This window comes from Tamandua tetradactyla, chromosome 2, assembly GCF_023851605.1.
Source record: "Tamandua tetradactyla isolate mTamTet1 chromosome 2, mTamTet1.pri, whole genome shotgun sequence".
Classification (NCBI taxonomy): domain Eukaryota; kingdom Metazoa; phylum Chordata; class Mammalia; order Pilosa; family Myrmecophagidae; genus Tamandua; species Tamandua tetradactyla.
In genome coordinates this window covers 149,191,795-149,216,233 of record NC_135328.1, presented here as the reverse complement: position 1 = coordinate 149,216,233, position 24,439 = coordinate 149,191,795, and the positions used below count along the sequence as shown (strand labels likewise).

Here is a 24,439-nt window from a genome sequence, read left to right as displayed (position 1 = left end):
CACACATTTTTATATATTCAGAGCCTAATGCAGAACCCAGTTCTCCATTAGAGTTTGTCAAGTGAATGAATGACCTCAGCAACAAATCAGGATGAAAATTAGAACACTGCCTCCAGCATGGTACCAATGTGATGGGTACATTTGAGTTCTGTAATCCATCCAGAGCAGTCACAAGGTCTCTATGTATGAGGATGTGTCCTAAGTAATCAAAGGATTGAATTTTTGTTGTTGTTGTTTGTTTGTTTTACCAAGAAAATCTCTCTTCTCCATTAAATGAAAGCCAAAGATCTAGAAAAAAGAAAAACAAACAAACAAAAAAAGTCAGAGATCTAAAAACAGCTATTATGCATTGCTTTAATGATACCATCTATCAATATAGGCAAGATGTGTAGGACAACATAGGGGAAATTGTGATATTTGTGGAGGGGAGCACACATTTAAATTTTAATTAGCATGCAAAAAAGACTCTGCAGTCACCCTATAGACTTAGGTGTTTCGTTGTTTTTTACGATGCTACAACTAAAGCATACTTTTCTAAAAGCTTTCCCACTACACTTCTAATAGCTTAAGGTTATTAAAATTATTAGATACAGATATTAGATATTTCTTTGAGCTGCAAAAAATAAACTTATTAGCATGATGTATCTATAACAAGACTAATCATAGCTGACTTTAGAAGTATTTTCCAGATATTTTGGCTTAACTTTTAACTTGCTTCTTTCAAATACAAGATGTTTTTTTTTTTATTTTTAATTTTTTTTACTTGGGCAGGCTCCGGAATCGAACCCGGGTCCTCGGGCATGGCAGGCAAGCACTCTTACCTGCTGAGCCACCGTGGCCTGCCCACAAGATGTTATTTTATGACATGAAATTTGGACATTGTATCATTCTGTCAGGATCTATCAGTTCATTGTTTTTCCTCTAATTTAAATGTTTTGACATATATATATTAATATTCTCAGGAAAATGTTGTTAATTTGGCTCCTGGAGGCCTTCTTATGAAAATTCTACAGTGAAGGTAGCTAACATCATTAGAGTTTTATCATGAGATTGCAGCAAATCAGTCACATCTTCAGGCTTCGCTTCTAATCCTAGTTCGCTTGCTATTTCTACCACAATTGCAGTTACTTCTTCCATTGAACTCTTGAACCCCTCAGAGTCATCCATGAGGGTTGGAATCAACCCTTCTTCCAAACTCCTATTCATGTTGATATTTTGGCCTCCCCTATGAATCATGGGTATTCTCAATGGCATCTGGAGTGGTGAATCCTTTCCAGAAGATTTTCAATTGACTTTGCTCTGATCCATCACAGAAATCACTATCTGTGACAGCTACAGCTTTATGAAATGCATTTCTTAAATAATAAGACTTGAAATTTGAAACCACTCCTTGATCCACGGGCTGCAGAATGGATGTTGTGCTAGCAGGCATGAAAACAACAGTCATCTCATTTCAATAGCTCCATCAGAGCTCTTAGGTGACCAGGTACATTGTCAATGCTTAGTAACATTTGGCATATTTTTTTCCTGAGCAGTAGATCATAACAGTGGGCTTAAAATATTCAGAAGATCATGTTGTAAACAGATGTGCTGCCATCCAGGCTTTGTTGTTCCATCTATAGGACATAGTCAGAGAAGATATAGCATAATCCCCAAGGGCCTTAAGAATTTCAGAATGGTAAATGAGCATTGGCTTCAACTTAATGTCATCAGTGGCATTAGCCCTTAAAAAGAGAGTCAGCCTGTCTTTTGAAGCTTTGAAGCAGACAGTGACTTTCCTCTCTAGCTATGAATATCCTAGATGGCATCTACTTCCAATATAAGGCTGTTTCATCTACATTGAAAATCTGTTATTTATTGTAGCTACCTTCATTGATTATTTTGGCTAGAGCTTATGGATAACTTACTGTAGCTTCTACATCAGATGTTATGGAGACGGCTTCTATCCTTAAACCTCATGAACCAGTCCCTGCTAAATTTAAACTTTTTCTGCAGCTTCCTCACCTCTCTCAGTCTATATAAAATTGAAGAGCATTAGGACTTTTCTCTGGATTAGGCTTTGGTTGCAGGGAATGTTGTAATTGGTTTGATCTTCTCTCCAGATCACTGAAACTTTCTCCGTATTAACAATATAGCTGTTTCCCTTTCTTATCGTTTGTGTGTTCACTGGAATAGTACTTTTAATTTCCTTCAAGAACTTTTCCTTTGCACTCACAACTTGGCTAACTATTTGTCTCAAGACGCCTAGTTTTTAGCCTATCTCAGCTTTCAGCATACTCTCCTCACTAAGCTTAATCATTTCTAGCTTTTGATTTAAAGTGAGAAAAGTGTGACTCTTCCTTACACATGAACACTTAGAAGTCATTGTAAGGTTAACTGTCCTAATTTCAATCTTGTGTCTCAGGGAATAGGGAGGGTTGAGGAGATGGAGAGATGAGAGAATGGTTGGTCAGTGGAGCTGTCAGAACACGCACGTTTATCGATTAAGTTTACCATCTAATGTGGGTAAACTATGTCACAGTTTGTGACAACCCCAAACAAATATAATCATAACATCGAAGATCACTGATCGGGTGGGCCATGGTGGCTCAGCAGGCAAGAATGCTCGCCTGCCATGCCAGAGGACCCGGGTTCGATTCCCAGTGCCTGTCCGTGTACAAAAAAAAGATCACTGATCACAGATCACCATAACAGATATAATAATAATGAAAAAGTTTGAAATATTGTGAGAATCACCAAAATCTGACATGGAGACATGAAGTGGGACATGTTGTTGGAAGAACGGTGCTGATAGACTTGTTTGACACAGGGTTGCTGTGAACCTTCAATTTATAAAAAACTCAATATCTGCAAGGTGCAGGAAAGCAAAGTTCGATAAAATGAGGTATGCCTGTAATTCTGAAAGATATTCCATAAAGTATGTTGTGGCAGCATTCAAAGGGATAATTGGAGAAGAAGAGAAATTGTTACAATTCACATGTTGCATGATTTTTGTATGTAGTAAACCCAAAATTATCAACCAAAGAAGTTACTGGAATTAATAAGAGAATTTAGCAAGATAGATGCAAAATCAATATAAATTTTATGGGAATTTGTAAGTTTTCTTCTAAATTTCTAATTTTATTTACATAAAAAGTTAATAGCATTCCCTTCTCTTTTTAATCTCTCCGGCATCTGTATTTATGACAGCTTTATCATGTTAATGATATTTATTTGTGCCTTTTTCTTTTCCTTGAGCAGTCTCACCAGAGTTTATCTATTTTGTTAGTTTTTTCAAAGAACAATATTTTGGCCTCTGTGAGCCTCTCTATTATTATGATTTCTATTTAATTGATCCATTGTTCTATGATTGCTATTTAATTGATTTCTGCTCTTATCTTTATAATGTTCTTTATTTCTTTTCTGTTGTTTTTCCTTTAACTTTATTTTTAACTTATTACTTTGAAATAATTTCAAACTTACCAGATAGTTGCAAAAATAATACAAAACCCATTCAGAGAACTCTAATATTCACCCACCCAGATACCATATTCATCAACTTTTAACATTTTGCTACATTTGCCATGCAATTCTGTTTATCCATCTATCCATCCATCCATCCATCAACCCATAACCATCCATCTATCTATCTGATGATCTGGCTATATATTTATCCATCTGTTTTCTAAACATTTGACAGTTGTATATATCATGCTTCTTGAACATTTAATACTTCCATGTGCATTTCCCAAGAACAAAGATATCCAGTTATATAACCACCTTTAAAAATGCCAAGTCCAAACATCTTAACATTGATATAATGTTTACAGTCTATATTCCAGTTCTTTCATATCCCAATGATGTCCTTTTGGGCATTGTCTTCTCCATGATTAGTTCCAGTCCAGGATAATTGATTGTGACACCCCCAAACAAATAAAATCATAACATCAAAGATCACTGATCACAGATCCCATAACAGATATAATAATAATGAAAAAGTTAGTGTCTTATCTCTTTGGTTGCTATATTTCTTTTTCTTTTTTCAATTGTGGAAACATATATACAATATAAACTTTGCCATCTCCACCACTCCCAAGCACACATTTAGTGGTATCACTCACATTCAGAGTGTTGTACTACCCTTACCAACATCCATTACCAAAATTTTTCCATCAACCCAAACAGAAACCCTATGCCCATTATGCAGTATCTCCCTAGTTCCCCTCACAAATCCTCTAGTAACCTGGGCTTTACTTCCCATCTCTGAATTTGTATATTCTAGTTATTTCTTATAAATGAGATCATATAATATTTGTCCTTTTGTGTCTGCTTTATTGCACTAAATATCATGTCTTCAAGGTTCATCCACGATGTAATATGCATCACACCTTCATTTCCTTTGGTGGCTGAGTAATATTCCATGACGTGTATATAACAGTCTCTGAGTTAAAAAAAATATATTTTATTGATTTTTTAAAAATTTCTTGAGGTTCTATATATTTGTTCTAATCTGCTATATCAGTTTATTGTTACCAATTTCTGTCAGGTATTTTCAAGTTTGTGTTTTATTTAATCATAGTAAGTGTAGTTGTTTTTACTTTCTTTGACTTTTTTTTTTTTAATATGGGCAGTCACAGCAAATCGAACTCAGGTCTCCAGCAGAGCAGGCTAGAAATAGAATGCTGCCGCTGCGCTGCCGCAGCACCACCGTCACACGGCCTTCTTTAACTTTTTAATTTGGAAATATAGCTACTTGACTTTCATCCTTTGAGTATCAAGGCTGTAAATTTCTCTCAAAGTACCATTTTTTTCTGCATCCCATAATATAGTATGCTACCTTTTATATGTATATATTATACACAAAAACAAACATTGCTAAAATACATGAGGATAATAAGAACTTATACCCCACAATCACGCTGTACACAAAAATCAGCCAAATCAAGGAGATTTAAAGTGTTAAATATGAAATTCAAAACTAAAGCTTTCAGGAATCAGTATGCAATAATACTTTTAACACCTCAGAGGCACGTGTTTTATTAAACAAGAAAAGAAAATTTTTAAATGAGGAAAATTGACAAAATTGACTACATTAAAATAATATTTTATTATTCAGTTAATAAGTAATACATATTTGGGTCATTTGTATGTTGATTATATTTGTTCATTTATATTTTCTATTATTGAATCATCCATTTGATAAAATGAATCGATGGTTCAAAAGCAAAAGCAAAAACAATATCCGTTTATCAAAAGACACGATAGTGAGAATGAAAAGACTAGCCACAGAATCAGAGAAAATATGTGCTAAATATGTCATTGGCAAGGAATTAGTATCCTGAATGTATAAAAAAATTTTATACATCATTAAGAAAAGGACAAACCAATGAAAGAGTGGCAAAAATCTTGCACAAGCATTTCATGGAAAAGAAACACAGATTGCTAATAAAGGTATATAAAATCACTCAATCTCATTAGCAACCAGAAAAATACAAATTAATTCAACTATGAAGTAACATTGTATACCCAAAGAAGTGGCAAAAATGTGAAAGTGTGAAATGATCATGTGAAGGCAACCATGCCGAGGAAGGCAATCTCTCATGTACTATTAACCCAGTCACCTTGGAGACCAATTTTGCTTTATGGTCAATATGAGAAAATGCACATATTCTCTGACCTAGCAATTCCATTCCTAGGCATATAGTCTAGAGAAACTCTACTGTTACAGGAGGCATCTACAAAAAGATTAAAGCAGCACAATTCCCACTAGCAAAAAGAAGAAGCAAACTAATGTCCATCAATACTAGAATGAATGAATAGAGCGTGGAAATGATGAAATGGAATACTATATAGCATTGAATGTGAAAAAATTATAGCTACCCTTAATAATGTAGTAGAGTCCCAGGAACATGATTTTCACTGGAAAAGACAAATTGAAGGACATATACAGCATTAGTCCATTGATATAGAGTTAAAAACATACATAACATTTTTTTCTTTGTGACTAACACATACATACTTATTTTAAAATACTGTCTGAGCTGCAAAGCATTGATTAGAAATGATTTTTTAATAATTTACTTTGAATTGTGGTAAATACACGTAACACAAAAATAATTTTAACCATTTTAAGTGGACACTTTTTTGACATTAAGTGTAAGTTTCACCATAATTTTCATAACCCTAATTGAAAACACATGCTCATTTAGCAGTGACTTCCCACTCCTCCTTCCCACCACCCCTGATAGCCATTATTCTGCTTTCTGTCTCTATGAATTTGTTTTTGTCTGTGTTCCATATAAGGGGAATCATATCCTTTTGTGTCTGTCTTATTTCACTCAACATGAAGTCTTCAAGTTTCATCCATAGTGTAGCCAATACCAGCACTTTACTTCTATTATGGTTGAACAATATTGCATTGTGGATATACCACATTTTGTTTATCCATTCATCTGTTGATGGAACTAGTGTTGTGCCCACCTTATGGCTATTATAAATAATGCTGTGATGAACATTGAGGTACAGATATCTGTCCAAGCTCCTACTTTTAATTATTTTCAGGATATACCTAAGAATGGACTTGCTGGGTTATATAGTAATTCTATGCTTAATTATCTGAGGAACTACTAAACTATTTTCCACTGTGGCTGGACCACTTTATGTTGCCACAACAATGTAAGGGAGTTCCTATTTCTCTGCATCCTCACCAAGTTGTATTATTTTTAGTTTTTTTTTAAATAAAAGCCATCCTAGTGGGTGTGACGTGGTATCTAGATACAGTTTTAATTTGCATTTCTCTAATGGCTAATAACTTCGAGCATCTTTTCATATACTTATTGGCCATTTGAACATCTTTAGCAAAATGTCTACTCAAAGCCCTGGCCAATTTTTTTTTAATGCAATTTTATTGAGATCTATTCATATACCATACAATTATCTGGTATCATCACCCACATAAACATACAGTTATTCAAAATCATCCAGTATCATCATATTGTTATGCATTTACCACCACAATCAATTCTTGAGCATTTTCATTTCTCCAAAGAAAGAGTAAAAATTAAAAAAACGAACACCCAGAGCATCCCATACGCCATTATTTATTTATTTTTGTCTTTAATTTCTTACTCATCTGTCCATACACTGGATAAAGGAGGTGTCAGTCACAAGGTTTTCACAACCACAATCACACTGTAAAAGCTATATAGTCATACAGTCATCTTCAATAATCAAGATCCTGGATTACAGTTCAATAGTTTCAGCTACTTCCTTTTAGCTATTTGAAGACACTAAAACTCAAAAGGGATAGCTATATAATGTATAAGAATAACCTCCAGAATGACATCTCAACTCTATTTGAAATCTGTCAGCCACTAGAACTTTATTTTGTTTCATTTTTCTTCTCCCTTTTGGCCAAGAAGACTTTCTCAATCCCATGATGCCAGTTCCAGGCTTATTCCCAGGAGTCAGGTCCGCATTGCCAGGCAGATGTACAGACCTGGGGTCATGTCCCCCATAGAAGGGAGGGCAGTGAGTTTACCTGCAGGGTTGGCTTAGAGAGAAATTGGACCATTTTTAAGATTTTTTTTTTTGTCTTTTGTTATTATGTTGTAATCAATTCTTTATATATTTTGGATATTAAACCCTTATCAAATATACGGTTTCCAAATATTTTCTCCCATTCTGTAGGTTGTTTTTTCATTTTTGTGATACTGATAATGTCCTTTTATGCACAAGAGAAATCTTATTTATCTATTTTTCTTTTGTTGCTGATGCTTTTGGTGTAAAATCTAAAAATCCATTACCTGCTACAAAGTCTTGACAACACTTCTTTCTGTTTTCTTGTAAAAGTTTTATAGTATTAGCTTTTACATTTAGGTCTCCGATACATTTTAAATTTATTTTTGTGTATGGCGAGAAGTAGGGATCTACTTTCATTCTTTTTTTTTTGTATACTATATGGTGGGGTCATATTTCATTATTTTTTTGATGTGAGTATCCCTTTATTGTAGCACTATTTGTTGAATTTTTGTTTGTTTGTTTTTCGGGAAGTGCATGGACTGGGAATCAAACGTGGGTCTCCTGCATGGCAGGCAAGAATTCTACCACTTGCAGCCCCTACATTCATTCTTTTGCATATAGATTTCCAGTTGTCCCATCACTATTTGTTGAAGAGACTATTCTTTTCCCATCAAATGGACTTGGCACCCTTGTTGCAAGTCAACTGGCCATGTATGTGTAGATTTAACTTTGGACTTTTAATTCTATTCTATTGGTCTATATGTCTATTTTTAATTTTATTTCATTTTACTTTTTTTACATGGGCAGGCACTGTGAATCAAACCCGGGTCTCCGGCATAGCAGGCAAGAACTCTGCTGTTGAGCCACCGTGGACTTTCTGTCTATTCTTATGCTAAAACCACACTGCAGCTTTGTGTTAAGTTTTGAAATCAGCAAGTGTGAGTCCTCCAACTTGTTCTTCTTTTTCAAGATTATTTTGACTATTTGGGTGCCCTAGCAATTCCATATGAATTTCAGGATCAGTGTTTCCATTTTTGCAAAAAAAAAAAAAAAAAAGGCTGCTGGAATTTTGATAGGGCTTACACTGAATTTGTAGACTGCTTTTAGGCAGTATTGACTTCATAACAATATTAAGTCTTCTAATCGATGAACATGGACTGTCCTATCATTTGTTTAGATCTTCTTTAATTTCTTTCAGTAACATTTTATAGTTTTAAGTGTACAAGTTTTTTACCTCCTTGGTCAACTCTATTCCAAGGTATTTCATTCTTTTAGATGCTATTGTAACTGCTTTCTTGATTTCCTTTTCAGATTGTTCATTACTGGTGTGTAGGAACCCAACTGACTTCTATGTGTTTATCTTGTAGCCTGCAAGTTCGCTGAATTTGTTTATTAATTCTAGTATCCTTCTTGTGTATTCTTTGGGATTTTCTCTACACAAGATTATGTTATCTGTGAATAGGGATGATTTGACTTCTTCCTTTCTGTGCTGGTTTGAAATGATGTATGTGCCCTAGAAAAGCCATGTTTTAATCCTAATCCCATTTTGTAAAGGCAGCTGTTTCTTCTAATCCCTATTCAGTATTGTATGTTTGAAACTGTAATTAGAATATCTCCCTGGATTTGTGATTTAATCAAGAGTGGTTGTCAACCTGATTTTGGTGGAGGCGTGCCCCACTATTTGGGTGGGTCTTGTTAGTTTACTGAAATCCTATAAAAGAGGAAACATTTTGGAGAAAGTGAGAGATTCTGAGAGAGCAGAATGATGTAGCCACAAGAAGAAGAGATTCTACCAGCCAGTAACCTTTGGAGATAAAGAAGGAAAATGCCTCCCAGGGAGCTTCATGAAACAGGAACCCAGAAGAGAAAGCTAGCAGATGACGACATGTGCCCTTCCAGCGGAGAGAGAAACTGTGACTGTGTTCACCATGTGCCTTCTCACTTAAGAGAAAAACCCTGAACTTCATCGGCCTTCTTGAACCAAGGTATCTTTCCCTGGATGCCTTTGATTGGTCATTTCTATAAACTTGTTTTAATTGGGACATTTTCTTGGCCTTAGAACTGTAAACTAGCAACTTATTAAATTCCCCTTTTTAAAAGCCATTTTGTTTCTGGTATATTGCATTCCGGCAGCTAGCAAACCAGAACACTTTCCAGATTGGATACTTTTATTTCTTTGTCTTGCCTAATTGCTTTTGCTAGAACTTCCAACACAATGTTGAATAACAGTGGGTATCCTTGTCTTGTTCCTGATGTTAGGGAGAAAGTTTTCAGTCTTTCACCATTTGGTATGATATTTGCCATGAGTTTTTCAGAAATGCTCTTTGTCATGTTGAGAAAGTTCCCTTGTATTCCTAGTTTTCTGAGCTTGTATCATGAAAGGATGGTGGATTTTGTCAAATGTCTCTTCTGCGTCAATTCAGAAGATCACATGGTATTCTCCCTCATCCTGTTAATGTAGTGTGTTCTATTGATTGATTTTCTTATGCTGAACCACCCTTGCATATCTGGGATAGATCCCACTTTGTTTGTGGTGTATAATCCTTTTAATATACTGTTGGATTTGAAATATCAATATAATGATTCAACACTCATACTAATTTGTTAAAGTCGAACTTCTCTGTATAACTCCATCATCACATTTGATCTTTCTCCCACTTTTTAGGGGTATTTGGGCTATTCCCATTCTAATTTTTTCATGTTGGAAGGGGCTGGCAATAATATGGCATGGGGGATGGAACTAATTGATGATCTGGAGAGATTGGCCCCTCTGGGTTTTAGGACTTATCTAGTCTGGGAACCCATCTGTAGGCTATAGGTTTCTGGAAAATTATCCTAGCGCATAGAACCTTTGTGGAATTTTATATATTAGCCTAGGTGTTCTTTAGGGTTGGCAGAAATTTTTTTGGTTGGGGTTTGGCAAACTATGAAAGGTACCAATGTCTAACTGAAGCATGCCTAAGAGTGACCTCCAGAGTAGCCTCTCAACTCTATTTGAATTCTCTCAGCCACTGATATCTTATTTGTTATACTTCTTTTCCCACTTCTTTTCCCCCTGTTGATCCCACAGTGCCAGGGCCAGGCTTATCCCAGGGAGTCATCTCCCATGCTGTCAGTGAGGCTTTCATTCCTGGATGTCATGTCCCAGGGCAATGGTTTTACTTGTAAAGTTGGGCTTATACAGAGAAAGGCCACATCTGAGCAACAAAAGAGGTCCTTCAGAGGTGACTCTTAGGCATGCCTAAGAGTCTTCTCTGCTACATACATAAGAAGCTTCTCCGCTATATACATAAGCTTCACAAGAGCAAGTCTCAAGATCAAGGGCTTGGCCTATTGATTTGGGTGTCCCTAATGTTTAATACAGGACCCAGGGTTTCCCTGGTGGTAAAGTTTAATGGTTCCATAATATTTCTCCCAACCCTCAAAGGACTTTGCCAATACTTTTTTATTATCTACTTAATATACTCTGAGATATATCCAGGCATTACATTAAGCTATACAGGATTAGAGGTTCTCATTCTTATTCTGGGCTTCCTGTGCTTAGATTGTTTAAATGATCTATCCAGACAAGTTGAGTTAGATTAGGTGTTACAGAAAACCTAAGTTCTGGACATAAAAAAACTTTCTTCCTTTGGTCTCAAAGAGTAGGTGAAGTTCTAAACTACAGGCAGTGTCTTCCTTACCCTGTATTCTGAACCCTCCTGTTCATTTTATGGAAGAGTTTGAGAAGAATTGGTAGTACATTGTCTTTAAATATTTGGTAGAATTCAGCAGTGAAACCATTTGGTCCTGTTGTGAGATTCTGATTGATTCAATCTCTTTACTTGTTGTAGGTCTGTTGAGATTTTCTATTTGTTCTCGCATCAGATTAATTTGTATATTTCTAGGATTTTGTCCATTCTATGTAGATTTTCTAATTTGTTGGCCTATAATTTTCACAGTATCCTCTTATAGTCCTTTTTATTTCTGTAAGATCAGTAGTAATGTCTCCCCTTTCATTCCTGATTTTCTTTATTTGTGATCTCTCTTTCTTTTTCTTTGCCAGTTTGGGCCAGACATATATGCTCCTGGTATGTGCATAAGTGTTACTCTGCTCCCTCTGAAACTGGGGCTAAGAATCCATACTGGGGGAATGAGCTGGTCCTGTGCAGAGCCATGGGGGTGGGGGAGGGGCTCCAGCTAGGCTTCAAGAGATCCTACCACCTTTATGTAGCCTTTTTTCTGATTTGCTGCTTGCCCTGTTACTGCAGTCCTTTAACTCTTCCCTGGAATTTTGAGAAAGATGTTTCTATCAATTCCAGCTGGTTGTTCAAATCTTCCATTCATGGTGTGGATTTTAATACACATCTCTCAGAAACTAATGTAGTAGCACATCATTAAGTAGGATAAGATGTCTTGAACAACACAATTAATAAGCTTGTTCTAATGGAAATATAAGAAATCTAGCTCCCAATAAATAGAGATAACATATAATTTCAGATACTCATGGATCATTAACAGACAATAACCATATCTAGCCTCAAAAAATACCAAGAAATTCATTTAATACAGAGCACATCTTCATATCACAATGCAATTTAGACACAGGAACAAAAAAACCTCAAAAAGATAATTCACAAATTATATTATTTTACAACCTAAAAAACTCTTTAAGATTAAAATAGACAGATGATAGAAAGACATACCGAAAGATAGAAAAATATAGATAGAACTTTATATGAAGGATAATTAGGTAAATAAGAGATGATAGGACCATACTATATAAAATAATTATGTGAACTGCCCTTTTCACTTAATATTATATTATACATAAAATAATTTATTGTCCATATCTTTCCATATTAATAACTGTACATTCATATTTACAATGATATGATATCATTTCATTGTTTGAATTACCATAATTTATTTAACCACCCATTTTGAGACAACATTTTGCTATGTGGCAGAGACTGCTAATTGTCCCCTTATATCCCTTCTTTCCTTCTTCCTTAGTAATAAGACACATGTTTTTAGCTAGGCAGATGATGTTTGGAAAAAAGACTTGTTTTCCAGCATTTTTGCAGTCAGCTATGGCCTTGTGACTAAATTGAAGTGCTATGTATGACTTCTAGGGTGTATCCTTATAGGAAATAACTTTGCCTTTTTTCTTCGTATTCTTACTAAGCCAGAGCATAGGTGAGATGCTTGAAATTCAGATAGTTATGTTGGACCATAAGATAGAATCTTCATGTAGAAGAGAGTGTAGACACAAAAGAGAAAGAATCTGGGTCACCATTGATATGGAATTGCCATTTTAGCTATGGATTGCTTATCTCAGGACTTTGCAAACATGACAGGGAATACTTTAGCTATTAATTTGGGTTTTCCTGAAGAATACATGTTTTCCCAAATATTGCTATAATGATCAGCTGCCGTAAGCATATGCACATCATTATGCAAATAATGTAATGCAAATCATGTGCCTATGCATGTAATGATATGCATATCATTACCTGCTTCTTCTAGAATAGATTCCAAGTGGAACGTATAAGTCAGAGAAATATTATTTTAAAGGCTTTTGAGATGTATTATCAGTTTTCACTCCAGTAAGTTTGTACGTTTACTTTTTCACTAGCAGTGCATAAAAGTGCCCCATTTTCCATACACACTCCAAGGCTAGTGATCATTCTTTCCTATCTTTGTCAATCAGGCCAAATACCTGATTGCACTTATTTGATTATTAATATGGTTATATGTTTATTTGTCATTTGTGTGTCTCCTTTTATATATGCATTTTTCAAGATCCCTGCTCATTTATCTATCAAGGCATTTATTTTATTCTTATTGACTTTTAAAGATGTCTATGTAGTGAGTAAACTTTTGTTTGTCTTAAATATTGCAAATATTTTCTTCAGGAAGTTCATTGTCTTTAAACTTTGTTTATGATATTTTTATGTAGAATTTTACAATTTTATCAGGATTGCTCTTCTTTTTTCATTTCTGTCTTTGGTATCATTTTTAAAAAGTTTTCTCCTCTTAAAGATATAAAAACATTTACCTACAGTATTGACCAGTACTTATATGTTTTGCTCTGTTTTCATTTGGTTTATTTTGAAATTTTTAATCTATCCAGCATTTATTTTGGTATGAGGTAGGGATCTAAATATTTACTTTTACAAGTGGTTAACCATATGTTCCAATCTTTATTTAATAAGTTATACTTTTCCATCTGATACAAAATTCTAGCTCAAGGAAAAACTAAATTCTTCCTATACCCATGAATCATCTTTTAATTCACACCCATGTTCCAATGATCTTTTTATATATTTTTCTACAAGTGCAATAGCTTTAGTTATTTTAGTGTTGTAACAGCTTATCGAAATTAGTATGGTATATCCTCACTAATAAATAAATTAAAAATAACAATTATTCACATGAATTCACCACTCAGAATGAATTATAGAATTTTTTATAATGTTCCAGTAATATAAAACAAAAAACACAGACTCATGACAATTAGGATTTTTATTTGAATTTTTACTAGAATAATTTGCAATTATTTGGTATCTTTTTATTGTTTACTCTTCCCATCAACACATTTATTTTTGTTTTCATGTTAATTCACTTTTTTCTTTCTCTCAGATGTTATCAGACTTCAAGAAGTTAAGGGTCTAATAATAATTATGAAGTCTCTAATTATTTTGGTGAAAGTGAGGAGGTAGTCGAAGCAGTCTTTGCCTTAAAGACTGTTTGATAAAGCTGCTGGAATGCTATATGCCAGAAATGGGTTGTCTTTTTCAATAGGGATTTATTAGGTTACAAATTTACAGTTCTAAGGCCATGAAAATGTCTAAATTAAGGCATCAAGAGGAAGATATCTTTTCTGAGGAAAGGCTGCTGGTATCTGGGGTTCTTCTGTCACATGGGAAGGCAAGTGGCCATGTCTGCTGTTCCTTTTCTCTTGGGCTCTGGTTTCAACGCATTTCTCTCTCAGCTCCTGTGGGTCCTTGCTTGTTTCTTCTGGGGTGTTTCTCTCTAAGCTCTCTGGGCTCTTGCTGTCTTTCATCCTCATAAAGGACTCCATAATACTCCAGTATTAAGACCCACCTTGAATGGGCCGGGTCACATCTCATTCGAAACAGCCTAACCAAAAAGTCCCACCCACAGTAGGTCTGCCTCCACAAGAATGGATTTAAAAAACCTGGTTTTTCTGGGGTACACAACATATTCAAACCAGCACAGACTCTACTGAATTAATACAGTGACCCTTGAAGCAAAAATAAAATTCTCCCTAACTTCGTGATTGTGAGGAAACCACTCTCTCTTGAATTGTGCAAAGTTGACAGGAACGACAAGTGACAATGAGAGTGGAATGGAATTGATCTGGAATGGGAAAGGGCAAGAGGAAAGGCATTTGAACTGGAGAAAGAAAATTATGTGACAGATTCACAAGTGTTCTAGGCTAGAAAAGATAACAATTTACAATCATTTAGGGAGAAGGGAACCAATTGTGAGAAAACCTTCCAACATGAGTCAAAAATGTGGATTTTCACATAAGCAAAGGTTAGATCTACTGGTTGTTTCTGAAAATGGGCCAGAAAAATCAAAGCAGTGCTTAAAAAAGATAATTCTTGCTGCAGTGAGCAAACTAGTTGGGAGTGGGGAGGTAATTAAGAGTCTATTTAGAAATTGGTGCAAAAATAATTTTGAAATTTAATTTACTCAGTAGTTTTTATAGAATAGTTCTATGTGCCTATCATTGTATTAGCTTTGAGATGACTGTGTTTACAAAACGCATTGAGACGTTTGCTTTTAGAAGGTCTGCACAACAGATGTGTGATACCACTTAACATGAGGGAGACATTACCCAGGTACTCCTGTACTTTGTTTAACAGAAATTTCACTGCCCAAGTGAATGCGTGATTGATGTTACTCAGTGATTAATGCAGCAAACTCCCTACTTTACCCTCTGCAGCAGAAATCTCCATTTAACCCTCTGGGATATGTAGGTGCCTCATTTCTTAAGAAACTACTGTGAGCTTAACAAGAAGGGAAAGCTTCACAAAGCAATTAGGAAGAAGGCAGTTTAATCCACCCTCTTCCTTATTGAAAAGCAGGTTCAACCAAGGTAATTCCTACTAAAATAAACTCTAATCTGCAGAAAGGTTTATAGGAAAATGTAATCAAATAAGAAAATGACAGAAATAAATAAAACAGCTGTTAAGACAGCGTATTTCTCTCCTGTTTTTTTTCCTTTCAGTGTATTGAGTCATAGCAGAAACAATCAAATAAGCATTTCTATGTGTATTGGAGCTGCTTTTCACCCTGCAAAAATCACTTTTCTCACATGAGTATTTAATTTTTTTCTCAACATCGAACTGATGTCAACATGATATGAAGCAAAATACTTTTGGTTATTGTTGCTGCTATTTGGAATTGGGAGAGTTATTTGGGATTTGGTCTACCCTACAATAGAGCTTTAAAATTTTGCTTCATTTTGTGCCTTTAATTCCTCTCTGCCTTCCCTGGCTTGTAATTATTGGCTGCTAAGCAAGAGAATATTAGAGGAGATGAAAGAAGATTGCATGTAAGTGTAGGAGTTTTTATAAAAGCATATTTAACTTTCAGTTTGTAAAGCCAACTTTGGCCCTCAGATCTGGTGGTGTGTACGAGACCATCTCCCTAGGCATCTTTTCAATGATATGTAAGAGCATTTGGACATTAAAGATATTAGCACTTTGTCATATGAATTTAAAATATTTTTCCTGTGAATGTCAAATTGTAGAGCCCTTGTGGAAAACAATATGGTGGTTCCTCAAAAAGTTAAATATAAAATTACAATATGACCTGGTAATTATACTCCTAGATATAAACCCAAAGATACTGAAAACAGGGACTCAAACAGGTACTTGTACACCAATGTTTATAGCAGCATTAAGTGGAAACAGCCCAAGTGTGCGTTGGCAGATGAATGAAAAAATAAAATATGGTACATATACACAATGGTGTATATTCAGCTGTAAGAAAGAATGAAGTTCTGAGACATGCTGCAACGAGAACAAACCTTGAAAGCAATGCTGAGTGAAATAAGCAAGGTACATAATGAGAAATACTGTATAATTTCACCTATGTGCAATAATGTAGAAATAGCAAATTCACAGAGGCAGAAATTAGACTAAAGGTCCAGGGGAAGGCGTGGGGGAAGAGTTATTGCTGGTGGGTTTAGGGTGTTTGTAAACTTTGGTCATTTTAAACTAAAATTAATAAAAGAAAATTTTCCCAAGAATGTGTAATAAACATTCTATTTCAAAAGAAAATTCTTAACTTCAAAATGTTCTACAAATTTTCTAATTTTGCACAGTTGAGGATTTGTACTCTAATTTCTTCATGTATCTTTCTACCTTTTAGAAGAGGATTTTTACTAGCCAATGAGTCTATTTTGTTTTTCAAATAAGTAAGGATGCAGCATTTCCTCTGTGGATTTGTAGTATGGTTCTGTTATGCTTACGTCCATTTTGATAACGATTTTATCACTGTTTCCATTTTGAAGTTATAGTCTTCACTATTTTCCTTTACACACTTATAGTAGCTTAAAATTTAAAGCATTATAGTTTGAACAGCAGAAATTACTTTAAAAAAAAAAGAAAATTCCTAGTTTTAGTAGAAGACTCCCTTATTCAGGGAGGATTTGATTTTAAATAATTTCTATTTAAATCTTTCACTAGGGAAATTGGATTTAATCAATTTTTCCAAAGAAAGTGCTTTCTTCCATTTGATTTCATCTTAAGACAGTTGTTTGATGTAACTTTAATACATAGTCATTATCTCAAAGATTGATGTTTCAGAAAGAAAGAAAAATGAGGAAACAAAAATGAAAAGTCAGAGAATAATGATGACCATCTCCATGTCTCATGAAACCTTTAGAATAAAATAAATTAAGAATATAAGGCATAGAACATTCATGGTGAGTTCAAGCTTTGCTCAAAACTTTGTCCTTAATTACTTTGCCAAAAATTTTTTTTTTTATCATTTCTATTGCAGTTCTCTCTGAGGAGAACATATTCTACACTCCCTCTCTTTTTCTATACCCTCTCCCCAAATGATCTCACTTTATCTTCTGAAATTTTACATTTTTGGGGGGAAGTAAGGCTTGCCTTAAAAGCTAATCATTACTAGATTCCATGCACCATTTTATTAAAAAGTCATAGAATTGGGCATTGACAAAGACTCAGATCTGCTAACTTATCTGACTTAACAAAAGTGTTATATCTGAAATAGTTTGAGTAAGAAAATTAGGAACAATGATGTTGGAGGAAGTAGTCTAAATACTAAATACTGGTTATGAAAAATGAAATTCTTTAACTTTTCTAAATCTCTGACAATCATATTCTATGATTTAACCCCTAATATTTTGTGAACTGATGATTTTAGGATTTCATATGGAAGCAACTTTTTTACTATGTTTTAAAGACCACTGTTTGAAGTTCCAAAGTGTTTTAGGTTCTTAATGGTTTATTTGTAAATGTGGGTAATTAACTTAAGAAATAACTTATTCCTTGGACTAAAGAGGCTGTCAAATTGCAGGCTAAGTAATGAAGTAACTAAATTAAAATTTGATATAACAAAAAAAAAGTTGATATAATTAAAGGAGGATATAGATAATAGATTGTCACATTAATATTTTTAATTTATTTTAAACAAGAATAAAGTAGCATTATTTAAAACATTACTTTAACCATTTTTATTAATTAGATTTATTATAAAGCAGTAAGGAATTTTATTCATATTTATTTTTTTTCAATTTTATTTTCGTGTTTGGGCAAGGGAGAGCAATGTGGGTTTTTTGTTGTTTGTTTTTAACTAAGGGAAGAAAAAGTAAATGTATCAGAAGATATAGAAGCTTTTAGTCCAAGATTTATCTTGAGATGATCAGATACACAGTCCTTTCCATTCATTAAAAAAATACTTATTGAGGACCTATTGAGATTAATTTGGATAAGAACTGAATTAAAAGCTTTTGAAATCTGAGTAAAAGAAGAAAGGGACTTTCTGAAAGCCTCAGGTATTCACTGAGCTTTGAAACCACTCAGAAGCGCCCAAGTCCAGAGGGATTTAATTCATAAATTTCTGTCAGCCCCAAAATAAATTCAAATTTTAGTTAAGGTACAGTTATTGTGTGAATATAGCCAGTTTGTTGTTAGATAATTATATTTCTTTAAAAATTATTGTATATTTTAATTTATTATAAAAGAGAGATGCTTTTTTGGAATAAATGTCAGTGGTCGTAATTTAGTAAAGAATTTATTTCTATATGTAACAGAATTTTGTTGGTGGTAACCCTCATTGCTTTCCAAGGATAGATACTTGTGGTTGGGAGGCCCTTAGTTTACTGTGTGCTAGGGTAAGCTAAGGAATTTGGGCTTGATGACTGAATTACTCTGCATAATAAGGAAGGGGTGAAAGGGATTAACAAATAGTTTACCTTAGAGAAGATGCTGGAGGAAGTCATCTGGAAAAGGTCTCTGGTTGAGGGCTGTTCTGGAAAGCCCTGGGAGCTTAGGAGGACAGATGGGGGGAGAAGGGGGTGGGTGGGGCTGGGAGATGGATGGCATAAGAGAGGTTCAATGGGTTTTGGAGTGAAAGGTTGTACAGTGTGGGATGTAACCTGTCATAATGCCACCACAAATCTTCAGTAAATCTTTAAGGATCTAGATATATTGGGGCTGATTGGATTTCTTGTGGAAGGCAGTGAATAAATAGAGTTTATGTCAATATTGGCTCCAGGAAGAAATAGCTTAACATAGATTAAAAGGGCAACAGCTACAGATACCAAAGTAATAATAATAATAATAATAATAAAATTTAAATTGAAAACTGGGAACATTATTTGCCAAATGCTTTGACATTTGCTTGTGCCTGGGATTATGAATACTACTGGGCCTATGCAATACTTCTCAAGACATGTGTGTCTGTCTGGAAGAGCAACAGAATTCACGGCGGCAAACAGGTTCAGAGATGAAAATCTCCCCAAGACAGATCTTTCTGGGTTATTTATTAAACAAATTACATGAACTTAATCCTCACTGGAATTTTAGGTGGTAAGGGACCTCATAGCTAACTTTAACAATTGTTTATCGTTTTTTTGGCATGGGCAGGCACCGGAAATCCAACCCAGGTGCAAGTCGTCTTCAGCATGGCAGGCGAGAACTCTGCCACTGAGCCACCGTGGCCCACCCAACAATTGTTTCTTAAGTCAAGAAAATTGTACTCCTTTTGCAAAAAAAAGTTATAAACTATATATATATATATATATATATATATATATTTCAGTTGTAGAACGGATTTCAGAGTTTGGCATGGGTCACAATCCCACAATTCCAGGTTTTTACCTCTAGCTGCCCCAAGACACCAGAGACCAAAAGAAACATCAATTTAATGATGCAGCAATCATATTTGTCCACCAAACCCCAACCTTCCCTATATAATCCCACCATCACCTTTGCTCTTTCTCCCACTCTTTAGGGGTATTTGGGCTATAGCCATTCTAACTTTTTCATGTTGGAAGGGGCTGTCAAAAATATGGGCTACGGAATAGAACTAGTGGATGTTCTGGAGAGGCTGGGCCCTCTAGGTTTCAGGACTTATCTGGTCCAGGGAACCGTCTGGAGGTTGTAGGTTTCTGGAAAGTTATCCTAGTGCACGGAACCTTTGTAGGATCTTATATAACACCCTAGGTGTTCTTTAGAATGGTTGGAATGGTTTTGGTTGGGGTTTGGCAAGTTATGATAGGTAGCAGGGTCTAACTGAAGCTTGAGCAAGAATGACCTCCAGGGTAGCTTCCCAACTCTACCCTGTTATAAACTCCTAAAAGCCTCTTTCATTTGTACAGTTGAAATTCTAAAGGAAAGAAGTTTTTGTTTACACCTCTGTTATATTCCATTTTCAGTTATTTTAAGGTTATTCAGACTGTTCTTTTCTTAAATTAATTATACAAGAAACCTACTATAACATGTATCTCATACTTAAATACTGATGGAAAATACTGTCTTCAAACTCCTGATTCCCTAATGGCAATAATTTTCCACTGTGAGGCTGTATTCACGGGGCATACTTGAATGAAATTTCTATATGCTATGACAGGAGGTAAAAATCACTTGGCAAGAAATTTCTGACTGTGGCAGTATTTGTTCATTTGCATATTGGTAAGTGATTTGCGTACCAGTTAAGTTAAATATGCCACAAATGTATCTCTCATTTACATCATTGAGAGGCGGGGAATTAGAGAATGACAAGTTGTATGTGAAAGCACTTCGTAAAGTACCAACAAAATGCAGCCCTCTAGTATCAAGGTTAGACAGAAGCTAACGAAAGTCTCAGGAACAGTTACAAGGCAAAGGAAAATTATTGGCTTATGAAGTCAGAATTATAAATATGCAGGTACAACTTTGCATCAAATATCTTAAACATTTTTCTTGTATAAATTGAGGTGACAAAACAGTAAAAAAGATTAAATTCATGCTTCAATACAGTTTGTGTTTTTCACTTCTTATTGATACCATGGTCATTTTTACTTTTCTAGCAAGTATTATTTTGTTATAAATTTCTAATTTTACTGTAGTATGATCGGAGAACGTGTTTCTATATGAAACCAATCTTTTTGTCACTGATTGAGATTTCCTTTGCGGGAAACTTTGGAACTGTTGGATTTTCTCCACAGTATATCTGTTTATACTTGTTTTTACTTTCATTGCGTGGGAATAAGTGTACTTCTTCAATATTTAGACTCATATATTTCCTCAACTATGGAAAGTTTTCATTCATTTTCTTTTCTTTTTTTTTTTTTGCATGGGCAGGCACCGGAAATCGAACCCGGGTGTCCAGCATGGCCGGCGAGAACTCTGCCTGCTGAGCCACATTTTCTTTTTAAGACCTGCCTTTCTCCCATTTTCTATTCTCTGTGAGACATATCTGATGTATGTTGGATCTTCTCATTCTATTTTCCATATCTCTTAACCACTCTTTTCTCTCTTCCATCTCTTTCTCTCTGTACTTCATTGTAGGTGATTTCCTCATATACATCTTCCAGTGTGCCAGTTTCTCTCTGGTGTGTCTAGTCTGCTATTTAACCTAGCCGTTGAGATTTTAATAACTGTAATTTTCATTTATAGATATTCTATTTAGTTCTTTTCACATTTGCCTGCTCTGTATTTCCATAATGTCCTATTGTTTCATTTTGTTTGCAATTCTTTTTCAAAATGTTTTTATTCATTTTAAACATATTTATTTTAGAGTGTCTTTGCTTTTGCCCTGTTATCTGTAGTTTTTTGTTTTTTTGTTTTTTTTTTTTTGGTACTGACTTTTGCCCCTGCTGACTCTCTTTTATGGTAGCGTCATTCCTGCGTATTTCATAATAAATTTTGTTGTTCTTGTGCTTTCATCTTCAGTGTGTTCAGTTGCTAATCAATGAGAGGCTTCTGATCCTTAGATTGGCAAAGTGTCCTCCCAGAGTGCTTTTGCAGTTGTTTCTATCAGATTCTTAGGGATTTCAAAGCTCTGGAATGATTTTTAGGTTAATTTATTGTTATAGAAAATACATTCCAAGCAAATGGCTCAGGGCTACCTTTCCAAGCAAACAATATAAATCAGATTCCTCAACATGTGGTCTAGGCTGGCGTCAGTATCTCTCAGCTGATGCCTTTTTCTCAGCCAATCCACTCGAGGGTTCAATAAACCGCAAGCTACTGTGGTGCTTCTATAGGCCAATAGGTGAGGTCTTTTCTAGTTTTCCTTCTTTGAGGGTCTCGGCTTTATGCAAGGGGCTGGCTGCAGCTTCGCCATCCAGTGAGTCTAAGGCTGCATCACCTGTCCCTTGCTTTGTCTTCTTCCCTGTCCATCATCATTCCCAAGGTCTTTATCCAAGACTAAAACCCCACTGGCCCCTGCAGCACTAGCTTGCACTTACTGCTTTGGCTTTGGTCTCTCACTTTGTTTCTGGCATCGGAGGACCTGTTTCATTTTATCCAGAGTTTCTATGAATTGGTAGCAGGAAGAGAGTGTTTCCATGCCACATCTGTCCACCATGTTCACCTTCGAATTGTGTGTCCTAGAAGGAGTAAGTATTTTTCTAACAGGCTGGAAGTAAATTTGTCTTTGTGGAGTAGGACCAACGAAATCATATGAGTTAGAAGTTAATAAATTTATCATGACTACTATCAAAAAAAAGTTTGTTGCAGGTAGAAGGATAAATTATTTTTAGAATGAATAACCTTCAGTAATGTGATGAAACTATCATCAGGGATCTTATTTCTAGACTTAATTATAACAGTGAGATACATGTGTATGGACACACACATATGCATTCATGGTTTTAGGGCAGCAGATGTCAATAAAAATTATATTTATAGATTAAAAAGCAAGGAAAAAGACTTCATCTTTGTATTTGAAATATAACTGCAAAGTGACAGGTATCTTCATCAACATGCAATGCACATACCATCCGTATAGCTGTAACTCACTTTCTTGGCATATGTTCAATTAAGTCTATTATTCAGGTTTATGCTCCCTCTACATACTTTCCAGATAAGTAGGAAATGATAGTTTGTGATTACCCCAAATTTGGAGTATTTAACACACAGTCAAGACTCTGAAACCCATTTCCCCCCATTAAAGCTTTCCTGACTCAAAAGCACTCTTAATTAGTCCAAGTAACTCATTGTTCTCCCTCTTATTCAGCTATCTGAGGCTTGATTAAGATTAATGCATTTAAGTGTCTAAACACCAGACCTCATGCTGGAGGGTGTCAGAGGATTTTACTAGTGTGTAACCACCAGTAAATAGCATGTCCTGGGCACAGTCTGAATGGATGAAATGTGCATGCTGTGAGATCCTTGCTGTGTTCTCTTAACATCTTAGTTTGTGGGAGGATGAAGGGGGAGAAGCACAATTCTTTCTCTCACTAAGGCATCATGAAATCAAGTAGTCTATTGCATAGACAGACTATTTCCATGTTTCCTGGTGCCATCTAATAACCAAGATGATAAGGAAAGGAGGCCATGAATGAAGCACAGATAGAAACCAGGAGACTTTCTGCTTTCCAGACTGTTCCATTCTAGCCTCAGCCTTATGAATGATTTCCGTGTCCTTACAGGAGTCCTTGAAGCTTTAAATGTACTCATTTTCTTCATTTCCATTTAACAGGGAAGTAGTTTGGGTTTTGTTATCCTGATGTCATTCAATTTCCTGAAATGATAAGCCTAGTGCTGGGTGATAAAAGAAACTCCTGGATGTCATCACTGTCTCAGTAGGTGTGTTACACAGAGCCCAGAGGAGGCATTTGGTTGTGGAGAAAGCTGGGAAGCCTCCCTGTTCAGGCATTTCTCAGCATGGTCATGATGCTTTACTGATCCCAAACACTGACAAACCAAACAACGCTGTATTTATACAGATTTCTTTTTAAAATAGTTGTCTGTAGTGGTCCTGAATCAGCAGTGTGGCAATCTTCTGGGAGCTTCTTAGAAATGCAGGGTCTCAGGCTCTATCCAGAGATACTGAATTAGAATCTGCAATTTATCAAATCCCTGCGTGATGCATAAGCACGTTCAAGTCTGAGAACCCCTGGTTGAGAGTGTTATGCCCTAGACTTAATATAGGCTTACTTCTTTTGACTTAATACCTATGGAACAAGATGAAAGGATTCCCCACAAACCCACCTAACATGGCATTTTGATATTCAATTAACAATTAGGAGTCATAGTAGGGTCTCTCTTTTTCCACATGTAAGAAAATTTAGTATTAAAATCTGCAGGCGGGCCGCGGTGGCTCAGCGGGCAAAGTGCTTGCCTGCCATGCCGGAGGACCTCGGTTCGATTCCCGGCCCCAGCCCATGTAAAAAACAAACAAACAAACAAAATACAATAAAACAAGAAAATGTTTAAAGATGTTTCCCTTTCTTCCTTCC

General features: G+C 35.3%; 1 long non-coding RNA gene across 1 annotated transcript in view; it reads right to left on the bottom strand.

Moving 5' to 3' along the window:
- The window catches only part of LOC143674052 (uncharacterized), a 58,713-nt gene continuing 34,274 nt past the window's right edge, over positions 1 to 24,439 (bottom strand). The window contains exon 3 of the long non-coding RNA XR_013170836.1: positions 1 to 288. This is a non-coding gene — a long non-coding RNA (uncharacterized LOC143674052). The remainder of the gene's footprint in view (positions 289 to 24,439) is intronic.